Raw genomic sequence first — 13365 nt, forward strand, 5'->3', positions numbered from 1 at the left:
AAGCCAAAGGAAAAGAACTATAAGAACGTCCAGGAAACTATCCAGAAAAGACATCATTCCCACAACACATATGTGAAGTATATATGCATGTAGTTGAATGTAGTACCTGGTCCATAATAATGGGATAGATGATGTGGAATTATTTGTATGTGCCATCAGGTGTTGTTGTAATGATGTTCAACTGAACAACTGCTATGGACAATAGTGTCTGTCCCTGTGGGTAGTGGGCCATAGCCGTCAACTGTACAAATCAGCACTGACTGACAAGATGTAAGCCATCATAGTGTGTGTTGTGTAATGGGAAGCATGCATATTACGTGGCCAATAGCTGGTGGTGGAAGTAATGCCATTATGATGGAAATGTCGGACCCACAGCCCACCCCTTGCAGGATACTCAGGTTAATCTGTAATGTAGTATGCAGGAATGCCATAGGTGTGTAATAGGGTTACCTGCAATCAGGTCCTACATATACACCCCTAATGTCAGGCTGTGTCCATATGTGGCACCTGTCTGTCTTCTAGCAAGGCAGAACAGTGCAGCTGTGCAGGAAGGTGTTGTGAGATTGTGGACCTGCTGTCTGAATGTACCCCACATATAAGTATGCATATGTACACATATATAATATAGAAAGATATATATATATCAGCATGTATGTCCACAAATATACAGATACCCATGTATAAACACATATATGAACACATATATACAACATCACATATATAGATATATACCTATATGCACATGCCTACATATATACAAACACAGACATATATGTATGTAAATACATGTCCCCTATATTACTACCAAAGTGATGCATGCTATGTGTGAGGCAACATCACACATAGCAATACACACAGATATCTACAGCTGGCAATGTGTGCAACATGGATGGGTATGTCACATGTTACGCCCTTGTTGGGACAACATTGCCCTTGTCTATGAAGTATGCAGTGGGAATTTGGGGAAGTATGGCAGGTATAGTTGTGGAGGTGGTCAGGGCTGGTAGATATAGAGAACAGTCTACAGGGTTGATATGTGACATGTGTGGTGGGTAAGCAGTCTGGATGGTGTGTGTGGTCTGTGATGTGGATGCCCCATGGGCCCCAATATGGGCACAATGGGAACAAGCCTCCCAACCACTGCTACTCACAACAGCAGTTCTCTTCCTGAAGGTGCCTGGCATAGAGGCTGAGCAGGAGGAGCATGTCAGCACTGTGAATGTGTACCGGGTGCCTCAGAGTGATGTAGCACATCCCACATGTTTCTGTGAAGCCTGGTATGGAACAGACCATGAAATTGACCTCAGGGGACAGGAAAATGTCAGTTTGTACTCCCGGGGGGAGACAACATCCACTGGGTTGGTTCCACCTCATGATATCGCTGGACCAGTACATGAGGAGGCCCAAGGTTGGGACACACATGTGATGTGGCCAGGTAACATGGGCAGATGGGTTTGAAGAGGTGGTTCTGCTGGCCAAAAGTACATAAATATGTTATTGTGTCACTGTTCTAGAACATATGTTGGTAGTAATAGTCTAACCATTCCCGGAACATGTCCAACAGCATGCATACCTATCCCCAATAACACAGAATGTCAGATGTGCAGCATTGACAAGGCAGCTATACCACAGGCATATATGGAACCATAGTGGCCCCGACAATGGCATGCAGGTGCATAGTCAGTAACAATCCAGCAATGATAGTGTCCACACAGGGAACATGGCTAAAATCACATAGCAGAAAGTGTGGTACAATACAATATCTGCCCCACTGGTAGGTAAGCTGTAGCCATACCTAATGAGTTGTATGTACAGTTTGTTGAAGATGATATGGGGGAGGTAACAGAGATGTGTATTACGAACTGTGGCAACCTTGCTGTATGAGTTGCTCAGACCTGTTTCCATCTTTATGTCTTTCAGCCAGGATGTTACATGCATGCTTGCCTACCTATTTGACAGCAGAGAATGAAGTGCTTATCACACATACCTGATCCAGCATATCCAGTGCTGTTTGGCAGGGCTGCCCATGAACAGCTGGACCGGACCACCCTGTGGAATGACCTAGTCCACAGGGTCAATGATGTCAGACTGCACAACTGCAGTTATGATCAGGTCCAGCATCATTGTACTGACCTGCTTCTCAATGCCCGTCGGTGTGCTGCTACAGTCTGGGGAGATCACCTCACCATGAGGGGGGGCATGCCATCCATCCCCCCGACAGGTGTGGAGGAGCTCCTGGCCAGCTTCATGGCACCTGCCCATCCGGCCAGCCATCAACTGCTGGACAACTTTGTGAAGGTGGGTGGCATCCACACACTGGCCGAGGAGCATGCAGGTAAGGACACAAGGCACATTAGTAGCCCACTGTTGCATATACATCTGCATTGGTACAAGTAGAGCATGAATATTTGACATGTCATACATATATTGTGTTGCTGCATAGTACTGATAAACAGATGTCCAGATGTGATAGTATTGTGGAAATGTACCATTGATGCATTGTAATACTACACCCACCCTGTAGCACTGCCACAGGTGTGGCCAATGACATTGCATCTCTCACCCTCTTATGTAGGTCTCTGTGGGATACCACCAAGGCAGCAGCCTGTAGCTGGTGTGTATGATTTATGTGGATGCTTGCCAACACACTGGGCATGTAATGGTGATGATATATTCCATGCACACATCTAACACACCTACCCTGAATGCTTGCTGTGCATGTGCATGTATTGTTGCTGGGAAATGCACAGCATCACAGGGGTAACCATGTCAGTGTATTGGCAAGGTATGTCAGACACCTGCATGATAACTAAAATCCTGTCATTGTGTAATGTGTCCACAGGGAGTAACATAATGATGGGAGAAATGTCTTGAAGTAGGGACATGTTTGGAACAACACTAATATACAGTGCAACACCAGTGTATATACCTGTAGGACAATGGCAACTTCTGCAGAGATACTCTATGGCATAAGGCATTAAAGTAGTCCACATGAACAGCTGGGACTAGGCTGTAACATGTGGTGTTCAGTGTATGGGACAATGCAAAGTAACACACGTATAGGGCTTACTTGTCATGCATCTGCAGAAAGGCTGAAGGAGGGGGGTGTCAGCATGACACACCAGTGCACTACAGCAGGGATCCTAAGGATGCTAGGAATGGCTCTATCTGCACATAGTCAGGTTCTGGACCTGTGGCAGCTGTAACCTTACCCCCACCGCAATAGTGACAGTAGTGTGTGAACACCATGGGATGTGCACATGAGTAGACCTTGCAATCATGTAGAATAGAGGGACATGTGTAGGGCAGACTGGACATAGACTGGGAAATGCAGATGGCTCATGCTTGTATATCCCTGAGAGGAGTAGTGACTGCTGTAATACACACAACAAGAGGTGTGATAAACTGTCATGATAAAAGTGTGCACACATATGCCCACACGGTGTGCATGCATTGCAGTCAACAGCTGCATACCTAACACAATCTGTAGACACTGCATGTGAAAGTACAGGACATATGTCACATACTGGGCTCATGTACTGCTAAGATATTTGGTGATGTGGTCCCATGGCAGATCAAGGATGGGTGTGTCAAATCAATAAAGGTGTGTACACCCCCTATAGCCATGGTATGCTCTGATGGTTGTCAGTGTAAGAGTATTGGGATGGTCATACATCATCCGCTGATGTTAAGAGCTGTGCATCAGACATCAGGCATTCATAAATGACATCTGTCCACATATCATACCAGGTATGTGTTGCTAGAAAACATAGGGGCTGTGAGCATAAAGCTGACATAACCAACACACTAGTACACATTCAGCAATGGTCTGTACACCTGTGATGTGTGGTGCACAGTACATAGCAGGGTGCAGAACAGGTGCACAGAAATACCGTGTTCATGGGCGCAGTGGTATCCAGGGGAAGGGCTTCACCTAGTGACACAGCACATGCATCACACACATGTATACTGTTGCCAGCATGGATTGACTATAGCTGCACTGCATGCTGTCAGTTACCATTTCTTATGCATGTTGACAGAGGGGTAATCGGAGGACTGTGTGTACTTTCATTGTGCAACCTCACCTGTATGTTTGTGTGGGTCCTGGTGGGTAGTCAGTTTGTCTGTAGGGTCACTCTGGTGAAGTGAAGGAAGGTTGATGCATGTAGGATGCTTGTGTGCATGTGTGTGTGCGTGTGTGGCTGGCCATGTATGCACATGTGTAATTGTGGGGTATTCATACAGCAGTACATCCCTCTGGGATCATGCAGTACAAGTACTTGGACTGCCACATTACACACCAGGAATTCCTGTGATGTGCGTAATCACAGGACAGCTGATAGTATAATATGGTTTAAATAATGGAATCGGCTTCCAGAGGGAAGATAGACACCAGATACACCCTTAATATTGCATTCAACAGAGAGGTCACCCACAACCCACGTATGCAGCACTACAGATGCATTCAGGAAGTACTAGTCAACACCAGGGAGTGTATCCAAATATTATAGCTGTCACATGATAGGCTGAAGGAGCAGCATATCTGGCATGTAATGAGCATTACATACACATGACACACCAGTGTGTGATATTATGGATAGAACATAGTAGCCCACACATATCGGGGCCATGCTCATGATGCTCAGACATACAGAGGGTGCATATCGAATGACAGCAGTGAGGCCATGTAAAACCACTACACACAGATCAGGCAGGTAAAGTAGCAACAGGCCGTGTATTGTGACCACCTGTGTAGGAATTTAGAGGACTAATATGTTAATGAGTGGTATCAATGTGTGTATGTTAACAAGTGTGATGCTGGATGGGGGTACCACATGGACATATACGTGGGACTAACTGTAAAACCATGGACAGGTAGGTATTATGGAGGTGTGTGTGTGTGTGTGTGTGTGTGTGTGTGTGTGTGTGTGTGTGTGTGTGTGTGTGTGTGTGTGTGTGTGTGTGTGTACTGCTAGGCAATGCTGTACATGTTTTAAAGTGCGTTTATTGCTTTCCCCCACAGGTGGCCAGGTGGGTCAGGGTCCCTTCTGCATGCAATCTGATGGTGTCCATACAGACACCGAAGATGATGACAGTACTGTAGAGGCACAGGTGGGGTTGACAGGGGCCAACACTGTGCCAACATTTGGCATTCCCCTTTTAGCCACCCCAACCCCACACACAGTTTCAGTGCCTATACACACCCCATCACCAGTGGCCATAGTGGAGAGACAGCTGGCGTTCAGTGGCAGTGTACAGGAAAGTGTGGTAACCATGCCTACTGTGTCCATTCACAGCAGGCATAGCCGGATGTCCGGCAGGGTACAACATAGGCAGATGTCCCAAGGTGCTTGTGGTAGGGCCGCTGGACATCATGCACCTGGCAGAGGTGACATAGCTGGTACCAGTAGGTGCATGTTTCAGGCTGTCATGGTGGTGCAAGCACATATAGAACATTACCACAGACAGGGCCTGAGGCTGCAGAGGGCTGCTCTCACATCTGCAAATGACAACACCGGTGAACTGGCTGGTGCCATCCGTGGATTAACTGAGTTCATGGATAGACAGTCTGGTGAGATGATGGCCCTCATTGACCATGGTCTGTCCATGCTTGAACATGTGGTGATAGTGCGAAGACAGCTGCGTGGATGCAGGCCAGCAATGCCAACAGCTGGTAGTCAATGTGGATGTGCTAGGACAACAAGGGGCTCCCATAGAGGCAGTACCAGCCCCGGCACTGTTGGGGGGGGCTGTCCACACCGCAGCAGGCCACAAGCACATTGTCCTGGCCAGTCCCATGAGGGACCTGGTACCAGCTGACATCTCTCATCATCAGGTGAGAGTGGCACATCGAGGCCTGTACCTGGACATGCAAATGGAACCCCTAGCAGGCACAGTTCATGTGTCCATGGCAGATGACAGTGAACTACAAAACCTGCCATGTATGATCAGCAGCTGTCCAGAAACACCTGTGTAGGGCAGCCACATGGCAGAACTGTGTGCATGCATACCCACACACTATGCAAACACACCTAGGGCAACCCCATACCTACACACACCACATCACCACACCCAGCTCACCACAGTACACCCCTCACCCACACACATGGTGTCAAGTGTATGGCCCACCCTCAGCCTCTGGAAAACCAACATCACACCCTGTGCATATGATGATACCTGTGCCACATCCCTGAAATCCATACCATCAATGCAGGGACAGGCTGATATGGGTCTGATGCACACAGTGACTGTACTACAGTGTACCACAGTACTGCAATGTAACATGTTGTAGGGAGTAGAGTGTAGTGCATATATGGCGGGTAGTGTAGCCATCCAGCAATGATGCCTTATAGCTGTTAGTAACACTGGTTGGTTGTGTCCTCTATAATGTTATCCATTTGTGTTGTAGGTGTACATGTGTCAGCACAAGGATGCCCTGTGCATATGATGATACCTGTGCCACATCCCTGTCATTCATACCATCAATGCAGGGACAGGCTGATATGGTTCTGATGCACACAATGACTGTACTACAGTGTACCAAAGTACTGCAGTGTAACATGTTGTAAGGAGTAAAGTGTAATGCATAAATGGCAAGTAGTGTAGCCGTCCAGCAATGATGCATTATAGCTGTTAGTAACACTGGTTAATTACAGTCCCCATGATGTTATCCATGTGGGTTGTAGGTATACATGTGTCAGCACGAAGATGGTCTGCAGTCATATTCTACAGCAGGGTATGTCACTGTGGTGCCATCATGGCTGGGACATATTTGGGGTACAGTTGAACACATGTCACAGGTTACTAAAATGGTTATTGCCTTTGCCACATGGACAGGTAACCCGCTGAGGCATGTATACATTGCAACCTGATGTAGACCCATCCACATACATGCATTCTGTTACTTGGCAACACTGGGGCTAGACCCCTACCTAGCTATGTAGTGATACTGAAGGGTCTGTAGTTACATTCCACATGATGGATCATTACCCAGTAAGGGGTATATACTGTGACACAGCTCACACACAAGGGATACAACAGGGAGGCCTCAGTGTCCAACTATGCCCGCAGGTGTGCCTATTGTCAGTACGACATTTAGCACTCTACTCTTGCCTGGGTTAGCACTGTCAACAATAATACTGCCATGATACACTACATGCCAGTGTGACAGAATGTACTCTGGGCTACTACACCGGTATGTAACACATTCACATGGATAACAGTGCTGTACAGGGTTCATATATGCCTGTATCCCACTGCTACTGTAATGACAGCACATAGGTGCATGTATTGTACATGGCATTGCATACACCTATTATAGATGTCATTACCCTGATATGTTATCAGGCTGGGTTGTTTGACCTAATTACCAGGCCTAAGCCATGCTTAGCAAGTATCAGCATTGCTACAATATAACAGCTGAGCTGATTTGCACACTAGTAAGTGAAACCCACACTATGTAAGTGCCCTTTCATTTCCCATAGCTTAGCACTGCTTAGCTTAGTGCAAACCCACGCAAAAACTTAAAGCTGTTCAAAACTACCTTAACCACTCTGCATCTGACAGCCCTTGTTCTGCCAGGCAACTAAATGAACAGCCCTTGCAGGACTTGAACCCAGGACCCTATACACTGAAGTCATAGCACTTAACAACTACACCATGACCACTGTGAAGACAGCTGTTGTTTTACCAATATAGCTGTCAATACACATATTGAGTAGTATTGAACAATTGCCTTTAGTTCCTAATGTGTGTAGTCCTTGTTAGTAATATGACTGTTTGTTTTATCATAATGTACATATAGCAGATACATACGGTGAGCTACATCTTGGAGGATATACACAACTGTGAGGCATGACAGGAATATTGTTGTATATCTATATATATATATATATATATATATATATATATATATATATATATAAAATAGGTCTATATATGTCTATATGTCTACATATGTCTATAGGTCTACATGTACATACACATGTATACTCATACATATGTCTGTATACACATCTATATAGTGCAATATATATATGGCCATGTGTACATCTCGTCGTCTGTATATATATATATATATATATATATATATATATATATATATATATATATATATATATATATATATATATATATATATATATATATATATATATATATATATATATACATAGATGCATTACAGAATCCTGAAAGCCCAACATCCAGAATACCAAACTCCTGAGAACAAACTCCTGAAAACCCAAACTCCTGAACACTTTAAATCTTTGAAACGCGAAACCCTGTAAACACACAGGATACCAACACTTACTATATTCTAGCACAAGTACATACAGAAACATATTACTCTTCAACTATATGCAAGGGGGCAAGCCCCCATGCACCCCCCATATGGGGGGCTGCGCCCACCACACCCCCTGCTACTCAAATATAACAATGCCGAGATTGCACTTTAGTACACTAAGTGTAATCTCAGAGTTGCTATTTGTATGTAGCAGGGGGTGTGGGGGGTGTAGCCCCCCACATGGGGTGTGCAGGAAAGCATTCCCCCCTGGTTATACTTGGAGAAGAATAATATGGATTGTCTTTTATTTGTTTCTATATGTACTTGTGCTGGAATATATACGTGTTGGTGTCCTGTGTGTTTTTCAGGATGTTGAGTTTTCAGGAGTTTGGGTTGTCAGAAGTTTGAACTTTCAGGAGATTGGTCTCCGGAATATGGTGGTCAGCATTTTGGGCTTTCAGGATTCTGTAGTGCTCCCATATACATATATGTATATATAGATATATCTTTATATAGCTATACGTATATATATAAATATAGATATAGGTATATATAGCTATATATGTATGCACATCCTATGTGTACAGATATACCTAGTTATGCTGGTATATATATGTAGATATCAATAACTATATGTGCATACAGATCTAATCTGATATACCTACTACTGTCAGTATATATGTAGATATCCATATGTATATGTGCATATGTATCTCTATCTGTATATGTGTAGACATATATTGCTCTGTATATGTATATATCTGGGTGTTTATATGTATATCTATGCACATATACATATCCATCTATGTATGGCGATATGTATATGTGTATGTATCTATATAGATATCTGGATAATTATATGTATATATATATATATATATATATATATATATATATATATATATATATATATATCTTCACCATATGTCCTGAACATGGAGTGTAGCCCTACCTCAGCCCCTATAGTCCCAACTTCATAGTGCAAGGGGATGTCAGGTATGTATAGCAGGTATATTTGTAAACTATTGCTACTGTAATAGGGATTGTCTTCACAGACATGGTGTGTGGGGGAGGTCACATCTGCTTTTAACATGTGCACCATTGTCTAATGACAGACATCCTAAGGACATCATAGTACAGTACCACTGCTAGCACGTAATGCTCCGGTGGACTACAGCAGAGATAATGTCCAATATATGTAGATAGCCTGACACACTCTGGGCAGTCCAGAGGTATACTTATAACCCCTTAGTGCAAGACATGTGGACCAATCTTGACAATGTGGATGTTAACACCCATGTAGATGGATATAGCATGTAACTACTGGTATACAAGTGCCCCCATAGGTTATGCATTCACATACCCCTGTCTGTCCTGCTACATAATAATCACTGGTACAGAGGTGCCATGGTGACATACCACCCAATAGATATTGACATACATCTCTACAGCATCCCACTGCTCTGTCTGACATACATGACTGTTATGGTGGACCGGCAGCAGTACATCTGGCAAGTATCTGGACATTACATCTCACTGGGTAAGTCGACTAAGCTGCTAGGCTTGTAACAAAGCACTGTGCAGGCTACAGGCAGACTGGCTCAACACTGACCTACATTTCCTATGGAGGAATGCACATGTACTTGCATATATAGCAGGCTCTACAGGCATGCCACAGCACAGAGTAATATACACCTGTGTGAAAGAGCATAACCACAACCAATGTGAACACAGCCACATATGGTATGCTAGCGTAATATTACAGTATATGGACTATCTGTTCAACACCAACCTCATATGTGCCACTCACACACTAACCCTACACATACCGGGCCACTACACAGTGTGGTCCAATGCCTGTCTGTGGTATGAGACACATGCGTGTATAGCCCTACAAACATGTAAGCCAATAGGGTAACATACAGTGGAGCAGCATGTAACATCAGATAGAAAAGGACCAAGAACAATGACACCTACTACAGTCTGTACACAGGCCAAGGTAGATATTTACAATTCACACACTGCTGACAATCACCATAAGTACAAAGACCTCAGTACTGTACACACAACCACATAATGTCCAGGTTATGTCATCAAATAACATGTGTAGCAGTCTGATATCTCACTGGCTTGTTATCAGATATTATGTCACTAATTATGATGTACAGCACATATGCACCCCTTACTGCATGACATATGTACAAAGGTTGGCAGGGTTGTGGCTGGAGGCGCATACACAGGGTCAGTACTGACATGTTGCTATGATAACCTCATACATTTACTGCTGTAAAATGGTTTGTTGCAATATATGTCCTATGAGGGATTTGAAGTCAGTAACTCTCACAAGTGTCACCATCTACAGACTGCAATCCTCACATTACCTTCTGCAGTTCACAGATAGCTGTTCTGTGGGTAACACATGAAACAAAAAGCGCCACACACTGCCCGGTCTGCAGATGACCCTACATATGGGGGTTTCCTCATAAACATAGCACTGACATGGCAGGTATTAAAACATGTGGGACAGCCATATCCACACACACCCTGTTAAACTAACGTTACTCAAAATGCAGTATGGTAGCACTTACAGTCTGTAGTCAGGTCAGGCACACCCCCCTCCTGTATGTTGGCCTGTTTCCACAGTGTATGTTGTTTGAGGTAAATCCCCAGTCCATTTGAGATGCTGTTTGCCAAACAACAGATCGTGTTCCTCCTCACAGTGAATGAAAGGCCCAATACCAACATGATGTTCCTACATTTTGGAGTGTGTTTCCATGCATTTGGCTATGGGAATGTTACCACAGCTGTTCCACATGAAATCAGCTAGAGGAAGGCTACAGTTTGTGCAGAGAACATCAGCTGATCATGAGCATCACTTAAAATACACATGCTGCTGCCTAAGCAAAGCAGGTGTAAGTCTCCACATCCACCAGAGAGGGAGTGAGAGAGGCAGACAGAGGCAAAGAAAAGTCAGGAAGGTGTGGGAGAGTAAAACTTAAATATGTTTGTTTCGTACACCTACCAGTACAGGGTATCAAAGTCCTGATGACTATGTAGTGTTATCACATGTCCACACAGTTATTGGAGGTGCCACATAGGTTACATGTTGAGGAGCCCTCAGAACATATATGTGATGGTGAGTTACATCTGCAACAGGGATATGGTAGCTATGCGGTAGGTGTACTACACGTGCCTGTCCACATGAAGAGGTGTCAGCATCAACACAGTCACACTCTCACAGGGATGCACACACATTGACACACTTGGCAGGGCCAGGAATACAACTCATCACTAGTGGGATTGCCACAACATAGTCCTGTGCAGGTATCACATGCACCACAAGGGTCATACAGAGGTTATATGGGCAAGGGGTATGTGGAGGTGTCTGACATTAGACAGCATGCTTCAGTATGCCAATGGAGGTTGTAGTGAGTGTGAATGGGGTCATACGCATCATACAACACACCCACAGACTTGGGTGCCAGTACTGACATGTATGGGTGCATTGCTTCACAGCTGTGTTGTGGTCGATGGCGCCAGATGACTATACAAGGCTAGGTGATGGGTATACCTTGGCATCAGGCCACATGACAATGGTCTGCATTGTGGCTCAAGGGTGTAGTGTCTGGAGTTGCCCATGCAAGTGGGTATTGTATTCACCATCCAGTCACCTGGGTGACTATTGCATGTGGCCACTGCTGTGCATTGCTTGCATTTATGTGTTCCTTAGTCCATGACATGAACAGTGTCTGGGATGTGCAAACCTCCCACATGCATGTACAGTAACATGTGGAACTGTACCTTGGGTCTCTGGCCAATGTTGCATACACAAATTGTTATCATCAGATGTGCCAGCCCTGGCCTCATGTGGCAGGAACTGTTAATTGACAGCAGGTTGACCCTAATCCTACATTGATAGCATGATACTGGTATTCCCTGGTGTCAGTGGCATCTGTCCATAGAGGGCTTGTGTTTCAGGCATGGTATGTCCTTTGTGGGTCACAACTGACGGCACCACAGGGTTGCAGGTGTCCAGTGGGGAACATGGGGGAGGTGCACTGTCAGCATGTACATGCCAATTGGACTGATGGACAAGTTGCCGTGCCCTCTGTAGCCCACTGCAATCACACCATGGTTACTATCAGTGGGCAATATGCAGGGTACTAACAACATAGTGGCTGTTGCCTAGGCAAGTGTGTGTGTATATGAGACATGGGTTGACAGTGTTCCCTGGGTAATACAAGGGTTACTAACATTGTTCAGCTGGCATTAATGTCACATGTAGAGGTATGAATTTGCACCCCAGACTCAGCTATTTTACATCTGTTATGCCTGTATGGTGGAGATTGTGATATATACTTGGGCCACCATATAAGAAGTTTGCAAAACCTGCTCCACATAGAGTCCAGTTGCTACACACTCACAACCACCTCCCCACAGGATACGAATGACAAACACAAACACCTGTCATTTCTGGGATTAGAACTCCTACCTAACTAATACATTACACTACAGCACTACGCAGCTATAGAACATGCCACGGAGATTACTAGAGTACTCCTTCCCCAAAGGTGTACTTCACAGTAAATGACATCAGCAGATCTGAAGAAGTCCACGAATTATTGTGGACGAAAAGCGCTTCATTTTATTTTGAATAAAAGATTGTACCAGTCAGAGTTTGCCACGCCGTTTTTCAGTTTATGTTTTATGTTTCGTATTTTAAGAGTGGAACATCAGCAGCATTACCAAAGTAGGGCATTTGAATTGTGTGACTATCCAGAGCAATAAAAAGAAGGCCATTGTGGATAAACTTCACTACAGCAACAAGTCCAAACAACAGAAATAAAAATATCGTAGTGAAGAAATACAGCCAAAGCAATAAAACACACACATTTAATAGAGGTAAGTGCTTTCACATCTGATATGATGCTTTTTCAGACCAAAATAAACTCTTTACAGCTCAAGAGAGACATTAATAGAAGTGCCCTAGCCAAATATTTAACATATTTTGATCAGTCTCATACCTTTAGTTTTAAAGTTATAGAGTGTGTACTTTTAGGACCTAGATTAGGTGACTTTAA

The sequence above is a fragment of the Protopterus annectens genome, chromosome 11.part0 (assembly GCF_019279795.1).
Source record: "Protopterus annectens isolate FY-2018-M chromosome 11.part0, PAN1.0, whole genome shotgun sequence".
Lineage (NCBI taxonomy): Eukaryota > Metazoa > Chordata > Ceratodontiformes > Protopteridae > Protopterus > Protopterus annectens.